Source organism: Ixodes scapularis, unplaced genomic scaffold (genome assembly GCF_016920785.2).
Source record: "Ixodes scapularis isolate PalLabHiFi unplaced genomic scaffold, ASM1692078v2 PGA_scaffold9__187_contigs__length_104089568, whole genome shotgun sequence".
In the NCBI taxonomy this organism is placed as follows: domain Eukaryota; kingdom Metazoa; phylum Arthropoda; class Arachnida; order Ixodida; family Ixodidae; genus Ixodes; species Ixodes scapularis.
The window spans coordinates 41,754,860-41,768,094 of NW_024609884.1; positions in this window are offsets into that span (position 1 = coordinate 41,754,860).

Sequence of the window (13,235 nt, forward strand, 5' to 3'; positions counted from 1 at the left end):
CATAAAAATATTGAAAGGACCAAATGTGACTGATTAACCTGACTGGACGTTACGTAGAACTGCAAGTCTGTACAAGGGGGTGGGGCGGGGGGGGGGGGGGGGGGGGTAGATGGTAAGAAAGTTTCAGGTGGTCTGAGAGGGACAGCTAACGTTTCGTTGAGATACTTGAATATCTGAGAAGCTAAGTCCATTAGCGAAACATTGGCAGGTGTTCCGAGTCTCACACGAGATTCGTTCTCAAGTTCTTCCAACCAGCTTCTACTGCCTCGGTATTTTGCTTAAACTTCCCAGTCTTTGAGTGCAAAAATGAGAGTCAAGCATTATTGCACATTAAGCACAAAAAGGCCAAAGTAAAAAGGTGCAGGGTAGTTTTAGAAACATACTGTGTTGCAAAGTTTCTTCGGCGCCGTATCTGCAGGGTGTCCCCACCGTAAACAAAATTACAGGGTTTCTTTCTCCGCAAAAATGAATGTATCATTTCCATACGCTAATACTTTCCCAAATGTAGCGCCAGCATCTCTATCTCTGCCCGTTTCGATCTGGATGAGCATCGTACCGGCGTGATGCACGTTGAGGCAGACTAAGTTAAGGCATTATAAACATACATCCCCTCCAAGTGTAGCAACAGCCGTCCAACCAGATGGCAAAGTTTCAGAACTGACCGTTACTTTATTGAAAAGTTATAAGTGAGATTTCTGAAAATTTTAAAAGGAAAATGGCGACCGACAAAGCTTTCGCGTACATGAAGCAAAGATCCTCATTTTCCCATTGAAATTTTCAAAAAATAACTCATATTTTTGAATGAGATAACGATTAGTTCTGAAACTTTGGTATCTGTTTCAGGCGTCGGACCGCTAGCGCTACATTTGTACAGGGGATGAGCGTTGTGCGATGAGTAGATTATTTTTGCGGTTAAAAAAAATCAAAACACTATACACTTTTTTGGGACATGCTGAACTACATAGACCAGAGAGCGTGGCTCCGGAAAATAATTGGTTTGCACAAATACTCGTGCCGAAAAGCGCGTTTTTATGGTGCCACACATTTGCGCCTTTGATCACAACGCTGCACCGAGCAGATATATTTTGTTTTACTTAAATAAATGACTTGTGCTGACTTCACATCAGGTGCCATTGTGGTGACCTTGCTGCTGAGCGCGTACTTTCTGCAGCATAGATTTCCCACCACCAAATGTGTTTTTCTCCACAAGAAGAAGTGGCAATGACCACCAGCATGTTGCGATGACAGCACGTGCAAGCCATTTATAAGAAAAAGTCTAATTTACTGGTGAAATTTAGTATTCGCAACATATCAGCCAAGCAGACGGCATTGTGTTTGTCCGTCCCTTCTCGTTTTCTGGATGGATGGATGGATGGTAATGGCTATTCCCTTTGTAACGGGCGGCAGCTTGCGCCACCTAGCCTAAGTTTAACCGTCCATGTTGCGGAGTTTTCCAGTATATGGAGCAGCCTAGCGGATGCATTGTCTAAGAAAATGGCCTTGCCCATGACTGATAAAGCACAAGGCTGTAAAGTAAGGGCCCAGAATTCAGATACACGTGCACGTAAAACCGAATATAATATGAGCCTCCCAATGGCTGCAATTCCTAAAGTTTCTAGCTCATGCTGGTGCCCAAGTGTGATTTATATTAGGAATATAATTGAATCTCCATGTCTTTTTTTGCAGCAAGGCATCGTGTATTGTATTCTTTCGAAGAATTATACATTATGCGTATTTGCCTCCAGATCTATCATGGGACCAGATGATTCTTCTTTACATATCCATGTGACCCGGTGTTTCACAATGCCAAACATGAAAACATGTCGTATTTTTTGCCCACAATGTGCTAGGGAACGAAAGCGGTAGCTGTAGCACGGTCGCACAATGTGGGTGGAATGGTTCCGTCACGTACCTGTGCGGAGGTGCGTCGTGGTTAACTCTTATTGCCGTCGTGGCTGACGTCGTGGATGCCACTGTGCTCGGTGACCCCTCGAAGTGGGTAAGTGCGGTGGTACTTTGTAAAACCATTCAACCTTACACGTTGCTACTGGATACTGCCAAAGTGGAATTTCGCACAACGCGAGTAATGTTTGAAAACAAGTGTTCGAAGCAGACGACACGGAAGACTCTCCTTTCGTCGCGTCGTTACTGGCGGGATGCCGGGGCTCCCGTTTCGTCTATATATATATATATCCGCGCTGCTCAGTCGACGGGAAAACCCGACTTCCCTGGCCTCGCACAAAGAGCGGAGAGAAGGGTTTTTCCGTAGCGGCGACGACACCCTACGAGATCGAAATTTTCGCAAAGTGTCGCCCGTAAAGCTATCCCTTTAAAAAAGAAACACGTTTCCGCAGGCCGGCCCAACAGCTGCCATATTTTCAGGTAGCGTTTTCTGTGTCGGCCTTCTGCGGTTATGTACAATCAAATTTTGCTGGTAAATGTTTATTGAATTACTGGCTCAAGATACAACAACTTAAAAAAATGAGCCCATCTCGTTATTAAAGATATACGTCCTCAATGAATTAATTCCCCATTACTGCAAAATGTCTGCATATTTCTTTTCGGTATTCTCATCCCTGATAGGCACGTGCACCAGAAATTTGTACAGCCTCAAGTCCTTTTTTTTTAAGTTGATTTAAACGAATGTGTTCTCCTGACACACAAGGACATTTCATTTATAGAAGCCTGTTATTGTTTGTTTTTTGTGATGGACACCAATCTTACGCCTCTGTGGGCTGGACGAACACAAGATACGCAGGGGCACGTGTTGGAAACATGACGACCTCGTGGTCACACACTCAGACTGAAAGGAAGCCGCTAAGCGGCTGCTATGTCGGGTAGAGCATAAAATACTAATTTGTTCTAAAAGAAAACAAAAAATCAATTAGCAAGAGTGTTGCCTACTTGCTAAGTTAATTTACCGATATATTGTCAGGGACAGAGCTCCACCTCAGTTAGGTTGGGCCAATTTAGCCGTGTACGAAAAACTTTTCACTTGGTTACGGGCAGTTTCAAACCAGCTAAAACGTGAGTCTAAGGCACGTACATATTAGAGTTGTGAATTTTGATCCGTCCTTTTTGGAGGATTGTCGCCTACATCACGATGCTGAATATAAACAATGTTCGTTAGGAAAATAGACAGATTGCCCATGAGTGTTTCTATAAAATTTGACTGAAAAGACTTGTCCCAAAACTGTGATGGCATTTAGAAAGTACAACTTTAGCTTGCGGATATATCATGAAACATATTTTTTTTTTAAATAGGTTTTACGATATCTATAGAGACGAAGTACGCATGTCATAGTTTTATGTACCGTGATAAATACATTAAGGTAAAAGCACATTCAAATTTAATGATTAAGACTCTGACTCTAAGATGCAGCGATCACTGGTATTTTAGGCGACTAACCTCAATTTGTAACACTTCGATGCCGATAAAACATGCCGCTTGGGTAAACAATTACAAATTCATTTGTGCAAATGGTACAAAACACGGAGTTTTTGTTTTAACCTAGATTTTAGACTGCTGTGTCAAAGTATAAACAGTAGAAACACGCAATTTCTTTGGCTTACTTGAAAAGAAAATGTGCAAGTACAAACTATATACAAAAAAATACTGTTCCACTGCGAAAGTGGTGCATATTGTAAAAAAAAGAAAAGAAAAAAAGAAGCTAAAAACGTTATATCTTTTGGCGGCTTGCCGGAACCGGAACTGAACCGGAAGCCGAACCGAACCGAAAAAAATTCGGTTAGACACCGATGTCAATATATAGAGAGCCTGAATTGAAGAGAGGATTCATCGGACGATATGATAAATCTTCAGCTTTATCATATCGTCTGCGACTGTACGTACTAGTTTTGGCTAACTCATGAATTCCGTGGGATTCCACTAATTTTGCACGTTTGAAGAGGCCATTTACTTTTTGAAGCGTGCTGACTGAACCATTATGCGTACGTCACATGATATTTCGGGGGAGCAAGAATGTGAAAAGAGCACACCTTTCCGCCTGTAGCAACGAACGGGCGCCGACTTGAGAGTTCAACGGCTAACCATCTAACTTCCCAGGAGAACTGAGGACTACAGCTATACTTGACTTGGCCTGCGCTGTACAAAAACGAACCACCAAGCCGGAGGTAAGTAATTAGATCGTTTACATGACTGCGGCGACGAGAGCTCCTGTTCTGTCACTCTTGTTGCTTGTCTGTAGTTAAAAGAAAACAAGAATGTCTCGTTTCATCACCTTTCGTGCCTCGTTTCATGCCTCGTTTCATCACCACTCGAGTGCTTTTGGTTGCTTTGAACCCGCAGCTCTTTGGAGCTCGGATACCGCGAGCTTTTGGCTTTTCTATACCGGCGCGCTCCCGGCAGTTTGCAAAAGTGTTTTGAGTTCATGTGTTTTGTTTTTTCTTTTGTTTTGTTTTCTAGAATGTACTTACGAATATCGGCTTGATACGCATGTCGGCGAAACGAATAGTAATTAAATATAAGATCAATTACTTTCCGTTAAGTCTTAGGTTAATCAAAACAACTGAAAATGGAGTGCCATATCTAACAAAAATATAAAAGTTAAATAAAAGATTGAAACACAATCTAAGTCAAATAACTCTGATTCAAACAAAACAAATATAATTGTTTCGATTTTCAATAAATCTTGGCTTTTCTCTACACTGGTTTCTATTTTAAATATCAACTATGTTGAGTAGCTTTCTTTTTTTTAATTTTTTTGCGAGATTTGGGGTTCATTTACGCACCTATTCACCCCTCTAGGTGGTGCTAGTAGTTTTCAAAAGTGGCTAGAGAGCCAAGATTTCAGAAAGGGAGGAACTAAAACATTAGGAGCATTTGCATTTAAATGGTGGACACTTCCTGCGCATATTGATTGGCCGTGCGCACGCCCGTGTTTCCCTGACGCGAGGATAACGGCCTGGAGGAGCTTGCAGACTATCGACGGTTGCACCTCATCGTCACATCTTGTATGGCAAACGCGGCTCATAAACCACAACATACCGAAGAGCAGTTGGACAAACACTCTCAAATCGAGGCACACTAAACGTGGCAAATAAAGTAGGGCTCGGAGATACGTAAAGGATGCTACTGCTACAGCCTGACGTGTGCTCTGGATTTGGAAAACGACACAAAATATTGCCGCTCGTTTACGAAGAGCTATTACGCCGGCAGGGCACCACTTCCTCTCCGGGCAAATATGATTGACCAACCGGATTGATCGCTCATGGGTTCTCTTGCCCCATTCAGAAATGTGGATTTTATTGACGGCTTCCTCGATCTCCCGTAGCTTGACCCTCATATGGCTCCCTCGTTCTTGTCTTTCTTTTCAGTAAAAGGCACCGCTTCTATTTTTTTTTTTTAGACTTAGTTGAAATTGTTGTAATACGACTTTTCACTGGGCGAGTTGGTTCGTACTAGACACGATTAAAATAGCGCGAACTTGACAATGGCGATGGTATATATTGCTTGGTTGGATGATGCAATAAACTTAGTTGGAAGTCAGCGACAGTCGTGCCGTACCTGATCCTTTTTTTTTTTTTTTGTCCTTGTCAAGTTGTTGCCACTTTGATCATTTCTGAAATTTTTATTTAAATATCATTTCCAAATGCTGAGCAATGTGTATACCGAACAGGAACTATTTCTCCAGAAAGTGCTTTCAAAACTAAGTGCCTTGAAAGATATTCCCCCTGCTATAATACGTCACTGCTGATATGTTCCTATCGAACAGCAAAATTTTCAGTAAAATAAGGGCAAAACAATTTCTGTGCTGCTCAGACTGCCAAAGAATATAATAATAATCTCGGGAAATGAAGTCTGTCGAATTGGCGGTTTGAGATCATGGGAACCAGATGCACTTCCGAGCTAAGCCCAAGTGCATTCCCTCTAAGAATGCACCACAGTGCAGGCGGACGGTCGATGGAAGCTGAACGTTTATCCGCATAAACTGCGTGCTCCGAAAATAATCCTGCGACTGAAATAGTCGCGAACAAGAGCACGGTGGATTGTTTGTCGGGAACATTGCACATACAGGTACAGTAACTGTTTTCACTGACACCTTAAAGAAGACCGCTTGCCATAAACAGTGGGAACGTTAAAGACCGAGAGCTGTTCGTGATGGCGCTCATTGTCGCTCAAGCTAATTTTTTGTCGGACGGACGCCATCACGCACGATAAATACGAAGCTCAGCAGATCCCACACTCTTAGTTAAGGAGTGGTTCGAAAAAAAAAAAAAAAATGCCGTGAGTACATGTTCGTCCGCAGAACTTGTTTCAGAAGGAACAAACCCTTCTAAAACATTAAAAAAAAAAAAAAAAACATTTTTTTTTTTTTTTTTTACAGGCAGCAATTTTGGATTTTTGCGGAAAAGGCGGCGCTGTGGCAAGCCAGCATTGGCCAAACGGGCACTATAATGGTTTATCAGGATGGGAGTTCATGGGTCGTATTGTTCGGCTTTCATCGCCGGAAATGAGAGGAACGTCAGGCTGTCCACTTTGACGGTTTTGGCTTTATGAACACGTTGGCTTCGAGCTTTCACCGTGCTTGTTAAACATTCTATCAAGCTTGTCGTTCACGTTTCGTAATCAAGGTCATGCAATCGCCATACCGCTCATCTATCATGCAAAAGACGCGGAGTTTCTCCGCAGACATGATGACAGAAATATCTGCGGCGACGCCTCACGCATATTCCAAGCGTGTTTGCTTCATGCATATGTATGCCGGAAACATGCCTAAAAACTGTTTTTTTTTTTTTTATGACAAATGGGACCGTCATTTGAGGAAGAAACATACCGCACATAGCGTCTCTAAAGACTGTCGTTTATAAGATATATTAGCAGTGTGACCGCTGCGTACGCCACCGAAACAACTCGTGGTCAATATTCCTAAAATCCCAAATGGAAAGGAGCCTTCTCCGGACGCTTATGTGTGAGCCCGTCGTTTTGGTCAAAGAAGAAGAATCCACGTGTTTTCCTACCCCATCACGGTGTTCGCTGCATTGCGACACTGAAGCATAAACGCTGTTCGCACAGGAATGGTTGTTCACGAGCCGTGATCACGATCAAATCGGTCGGTGGTGGCAAATTGAGCAGAGAAACCGAGGGGGACCCTCGCTAGAGCGCGGTGGCAATCAGTTTGTCGAACGACGTTTCATCGACAGCTCGTTCCGTCGACACTGCGACGTTTCATCGACAGTTCGTTTTCGCCGAAAGCTTCCCGCGATCGTTTTATCGGCGCACGTTGCGACGTCGTCGAAAGCTTATTTCCGCGCGCACATCGCCTCGGTCGCAGGCATCCGGATGAAAATCCTATACGGAACGCAAGTTGGTCTGCTTCTAGCACAGGGGTTGCGATGATGTCAGAACGCCGAGCTCTTATTGGCTGGTTGAAAACAAATAGTGGGTAGACCTCGAGGCATCTGGCATTGATCGAAGCCTACCCACTATCCTTTCAATCAAAGTCAATCAGTGCTCGGCGCCGTTCTGACGTCACCGCAACGCCCGCGCAAAAAGCGGATGACTTGCTCTCCGCATAGCTTGCCGATCCCTCGGCGGTTCCGATGAAGCCTGGTGCAACCTCGGGCCTGATAAAATAGTAAAGCTTTTTTTTTTTTTTTTTTGAGCGAAGCGAGGAGTTTCTTTTTTGCGTAGCGCGGATTGTTTGGAAGCCAAGGATTAGGGCTCGCGAATTTGTTTTTGCCCTATCAGAGCCCCCCGGGTGAGTCCGCCCTAATTACGGTGTTTACAGCGAACGAAATAAACCAGTAATCTAAAGGTCCGTTCACACACTTACGACTCCTTAGGACCGTGTGCTCTAAAACCTCTTAAAATCTCCTTCGACGAAAGGCCATATTGGCGCCCGCTTTCGGGTAGCCATGGAACACTTTCAGTATCTACTTTTTTTTTTCGTGCATCAGTCTTTCATTTCCTTTTCTTTTTTTACTTTTACCATTATTATAGCCGACCATATCTCATATATTGTAGGTACATATGATTTCGAAAATAACGAAAAACCTTCGTTCTACAGAAATGAAAAGTTCCTGGGTCACCTCACAGATGGCGCCAGCTTGCCAGTCTGTGTTCTCCCGTCCTAAGAGATTTTAAGAGGTCCTAACGAGTCGCAGGGGTCTGAACGGGCTTTAATCCAATTTTCTTAATAAAAATAAATACGTTGTGGTTGAAACGTCGCAGTTGCGTATGTCCACACAACGTGTGTCCATGAAAAGTTGTCCACGAAACGCGTTTCCATAAACTTGTTTTGATAAAGCGACACGGACCCCTGGCATTGTTTTCTGTTATATCTGAGAGTTATTTGCGAGCACCACTTAGCGTTATTTCAAAAAAGCGAGCGAGTTATTGTCTGTTACAGGGTTTTCTTTTTTTTTTTTTAAGTCTGAGGACAGTTAAGCACTTCTTATGAGTTGTGAATGCGAAAGCATGAATGTCGTTCTTCCTCTCCTTTTGTTCGTCTGCGGTGTAGTGGCGTGGACGGCCACGTTGCGGCACTGCCGAGGTAGCGACCGACGGTCGAGCGCGCGCTCTCGTGAAGTGGCCTCGCCGCGCTGAGCTTGGCCGTACAACCTCTGCGGAGTTTCCCCGGGTGGGCTCTGGGGCAATGCCCGCACCGCCGCACCTCGCCGGGCCGCTGCGTGCGCTGCGCCGCCAAGGACAGCGCTTCTCTGGTGGCGGTTTTCGGAACTACACCGCACGAGAGCCAATGGGAGCCTCGTCTCTTGATGACGCGCGCCAGCCAATGGGAGCCTATCCATCAGGAATTGGCTTCATTTCGCTCCTTTTGGAAAGGTGGATTTAGCTGCCGTTTTACGTACCTTTTTACGCGGCTTCAAAGTTGGGAGGCTTCAGATCGCAGCTTCCCTTCGCTCCATTGGGACAGGGGAATTGAGCTGCCGTTTGGCACGGCTTTTGAAGTGGCTTCAAAGCTAGGAGCCTTCACATCGCGGCTTCACTTCGCTTCATTTGGAGAGGGGAGTTTAGATGCCGCTTGGCGTGGCTTCAAAGCTGGTTACGTCTGCTCACTCCATGGGACAGTTAATGCTTTCGCATTAAAAAAATTCTCTGTTACGTACTACGGGCTTCGCTCCATGGGACAGGGGAATTTGGGTACCGTTTGGCGCGGCTTCAAGAGCTGATAACGCTGAGTCGCTCCATGGGACCCCAGTTAATGCTTTCGCATTAAAAAGCAGGACAATGTCCTTCCACGAAGCCCTCCACTGTTTGCATTTTAACAGAGCGAACGTTAGATAGGAGGCGACCTCACCTGCCTCTTTCTCCAGCGTTCGCTCTGCTCAAGTGGAAAGAGTGGAGTGCTTTGTGGGGGAAGAGCTTATCCTGCTTCTTTTAACAAGGAACATACTATAGAGAACAGTTTCCTACATTATCATCATATTCTATTCTAAAAGTGCACCCCTTCCCGCAGCCAGACTTGTCCTATATATCCTGCTGTCCCCTTTCTAACGGGCTGTTTTTCGTCCGCCAGTTCGCCCCAGTTTTTCTGGGACTATGTATACGAAGGGATGAGCATGTTTCCGTCGTCACCGCAGCAACGCCCATCTTCAGTCGACTCAGAACCGCTGCCCCCGCAACAATTCTACGTAGTGGCTCTCGTCTGTAAGTAAAAAATAACTCCGTAAAAAAAAAAAAAAAAAAAAAAACATTAAGCAGAAAAGGGGTATTACCTTTAGACAAACGTGTAGGCGACGAAAACACACACATGCACACACACACACACACACAAGAGAGAAGAAAAAAAAACGAGAAAAAAAAGTCGACGTGGACACCCTCCACTTTCGTCAGCTTCCTCTCGCCGCTGTAGGAAAACCACTCGGCCCAGGTATGGCGGCGGCGGCGGCGGCGGCGGCGGCGGCGGACGGCGAAAGATGAAAGCGTGCTCTAAACTGGAGGGGGAATGTTTATCGGCGGGGGAATGGAAGGAGCTCTGGGCGTGGAGAGCCTCTTTCACTGGCCGCCCCGTTGTCGGACCGCGTCACGAAAAGGTGCGAGAAAGGCGGGCAGGTCGGGCCAGACTGCCGCTCATTGTGGGGGGTCGCCCGGCGGCCCACGGTGGTGCCCACCGACGGCAAGGTGCAGGCCGCCGCCGCCTGGACTGCCTTCTCCCGCCGGCCAGATGAAGTTGCAAGGCAGCTCGACCGACCTCGCCGCCCCTGGTGAAGTCGGGAGCATCACTCGAGTCAGTCGTCGTCTGCCCGGCTGGATGATCGACCTGTCGGGCGGTCATTTCTCGTCCGCGGGATTAGGGACACCTTTCATCGTGGTCACGTTCGCTGTCGCGCAGCTCGAGCGAGAGTGGACTTCGACGGCTGCGGCGCGTCGTCGGCGCAGTCTGGTTGGCGCTGTCGCGCCGGTCGCTGTGCCTGTCTCGCTGTCGTGTCGCGGCACGCGGGAACGATGATGGAAAAAAGCCGCACCGAAAGGGATACTGAACGAAGAGGAGCCGAAAATAAAGAGTTTCAAGGGGAACGCTGAGCCGATACTATTCGTTCAGTACTTACGCGACGACGCAGCACAGTGCAAAAAGGATGAGTGAAGAAGAAGAGGAAAGTTGGCGGTGCAAGTCAGAAGGTGCACGCTAGCTGGTAAAGACGTACCACAAAATCCCGAGGCTTGAATCTCGAGACCGGAGACATCGTGTTGTATAAAAACCGGTTTCCTCCGTATACATACCCTGTCAGTGTCCCTTTAAAGGGGTACTTCAACGAAATTTGAAATATACCCGTCGTGTTCAAAAATGGGTTGAATATGATCCACAATATCCGCAAATGATAATCGGATGTTTGTTATAACTAGTCCCTGCTTGGCATCATGTGGTACATATTAGAGACGAGATGTTTTAGTGGCGTCCTCCTATGGTTACCTTTCGTGACGTCATTACCTTGCGAACAACAAGCTCGATGGTGTTTGTAAGGAGCATGGTGGAAGCTTGAAATCATTGCGCTCTTAAAGCAACACTACCAACACCGTCGAAATTGAAGTTCTTCCATTCCTCTTATTTCCGTCGATGAGAAATCCTTTGCTGACGTCATAGTCAGCATTCGTCCAATCGCGGAAGGCCGACCCCAGCGACTCTTTCGATTGCGCACGTCTCCAATAGACGCTTTCAGCGCGCGCCCAATTGAGCCGCCATAGCCGACCTTCTCTCGTGTTACCGAGATGCCGAACCAGTGAAGCGGACGTTGACGAGTTACTACAAGGGCCTATGCTGGGGAGAAGGACACGGTAGAATCTAAAATTGCAATGACCTGCCCTGCTGTGGTAAGGATGAAGTGAAGCGAACGCAATAAGAGGGAACAAAAACTGAAGATCGGTTATGGCGGCGCCCATGCACAGCTGCCTGAAAGCGTCTATAGGGAGTATTCACTCGACGCCATATCTGTAAATGCTGTTTAGAGCGCATGCTCAGAACGAGCTCACATCAATAGGCTGCTAAGACCGGTACTCTTGGCGGTGGGGAATGCACGTTGCTCAAAGAACTGTGGAAGCTCGCCATCAGCACGCGCTCAGCATTTGCGCACACAGTTATGGTCGCCAGTGAATACTCCCTATTAGAGCGCGCTGCATTTCTACAAAAAGGAAAATAAACATGGAGCGTGTATGTCCCGACTCTTCCAGTGAAGTCGTCAAGGTGGTGCTAATATATGTCTCACTGATTTCACCTTGGCGTATCACAGTGTGATGTCTTACATCAGTGCCAGGTATCATACAAGATGTGTCACCTTCACCAATTTGGATGCGATCGAATATTTTTTGGATATATTTTGCATTTCTTCCGCGTACAAAACTGTTGTCGTGAAGAAATGAAGAAAGGGAGCATTCGTGGGCCCATTTTGTCAGAGGTAGATATGCGTAAACACGACACTCTTTATGAATATTCCGTATAAATTCAACTCCAATAAGGAATTATAAATGTACGTTCGGAAACTTCCTGTAATTTTTTTTTCTTTTTGTCAGCTATAGCTATTTTTAGTAAACAATTTGGGAAATAGGCGATTGTGAAGTATTCAAGTTAAGTGCGAACGCTTTAAACTTTCAACTAAACAGTAAATGTGAAGCAACAGAACTGTTCGGTTCCTAAATTCTTTGCTTCACGTCGCTTTTTTTTAAATTTTATTCTGTGCGTTTGGCTCGCAATAGAACACTTCCTTTGGTTGTTGTGGGGCGGCTATACTTCGTTTTACCTTAAGTCCAAACGCAGCCAGCGCTAGGAGCTCATAGGACCAATCAGAGAGCGTCGAAAGCGCGGTGTTTGTCATGTTTTTGTACGTGTTCTATCACCGCTGAACCAATCATGAACCGAAGGGCCCAGTGACCTGCGCTTTTAACACTGCTTGATTGGTCCCATAACCTCGTAGCATCGGCTGCGTCTGAACATCAGCTGAAACGAAGTATATTTGCAACAGTTCGGCACATCCAATGGTAGGGAAGCCGAAAAGAAGACGCGATTTACCGAGAAAGCAGCACGCACCAGAAACGCTCACCGGGCGCACACATTTCATTCGGGATCCTTCGAGGGGGGGGGGGGGGGGGGGGGGGGCAATCAAACCGTCGGGATCGAGCTTGAATTGGCCGGACGTGGGGCCTGGAGCTCCTCAGGAAGCCCCAGCGGCTACGTACTGCAGCTTTTGACGCGTACGAGGCATTCATCACCCGCTAAACGAAGCCGGACGCCGGGGCGTTGCATTAGCGAGTCACCGGAGCAGCAGCGGCGGCAGCAGCCGCGAAGGGTGTGCGGCTCGGATGACAAATGCGAAAGGCCGGCCGTCTGAGGTGTTCGCATTAGCCGGCGCATCCTTTGGCGGCATCAAAGGCGCCGCTGACTGCGGCCCCGCGCACGCGGAAGACAGCCTGCTGCTCGGCGAACGCCTCACGAGGCGCAGCCACAGCCGCCGTCGGTGGGTGGTCCCGCACATGCCCTGCACGCCGTCCGATTAGAAGAAACCCTGCCGGACCCCTCGCGCCCCAGCAGCACTAATTACAGGCGCCTTGAAAGCGATGGTAACGAGTCAATTTTTCCTTGCCTCGGCCGGTTCGGCCAGTTGAGGTGTCCCGGCCCTAATTGTGATGGGAGTCGACACTTGGCCGCCCGAACGATGCCAGGGAGGAGCGTGCCTCCGGTCTGACAGCTCGGGCCCGCGGGCCACGTCGTGGAAGCACCCCGACGGCGAGGATGGTGCCGAGCCCCCGGTGGCGCTGCCCG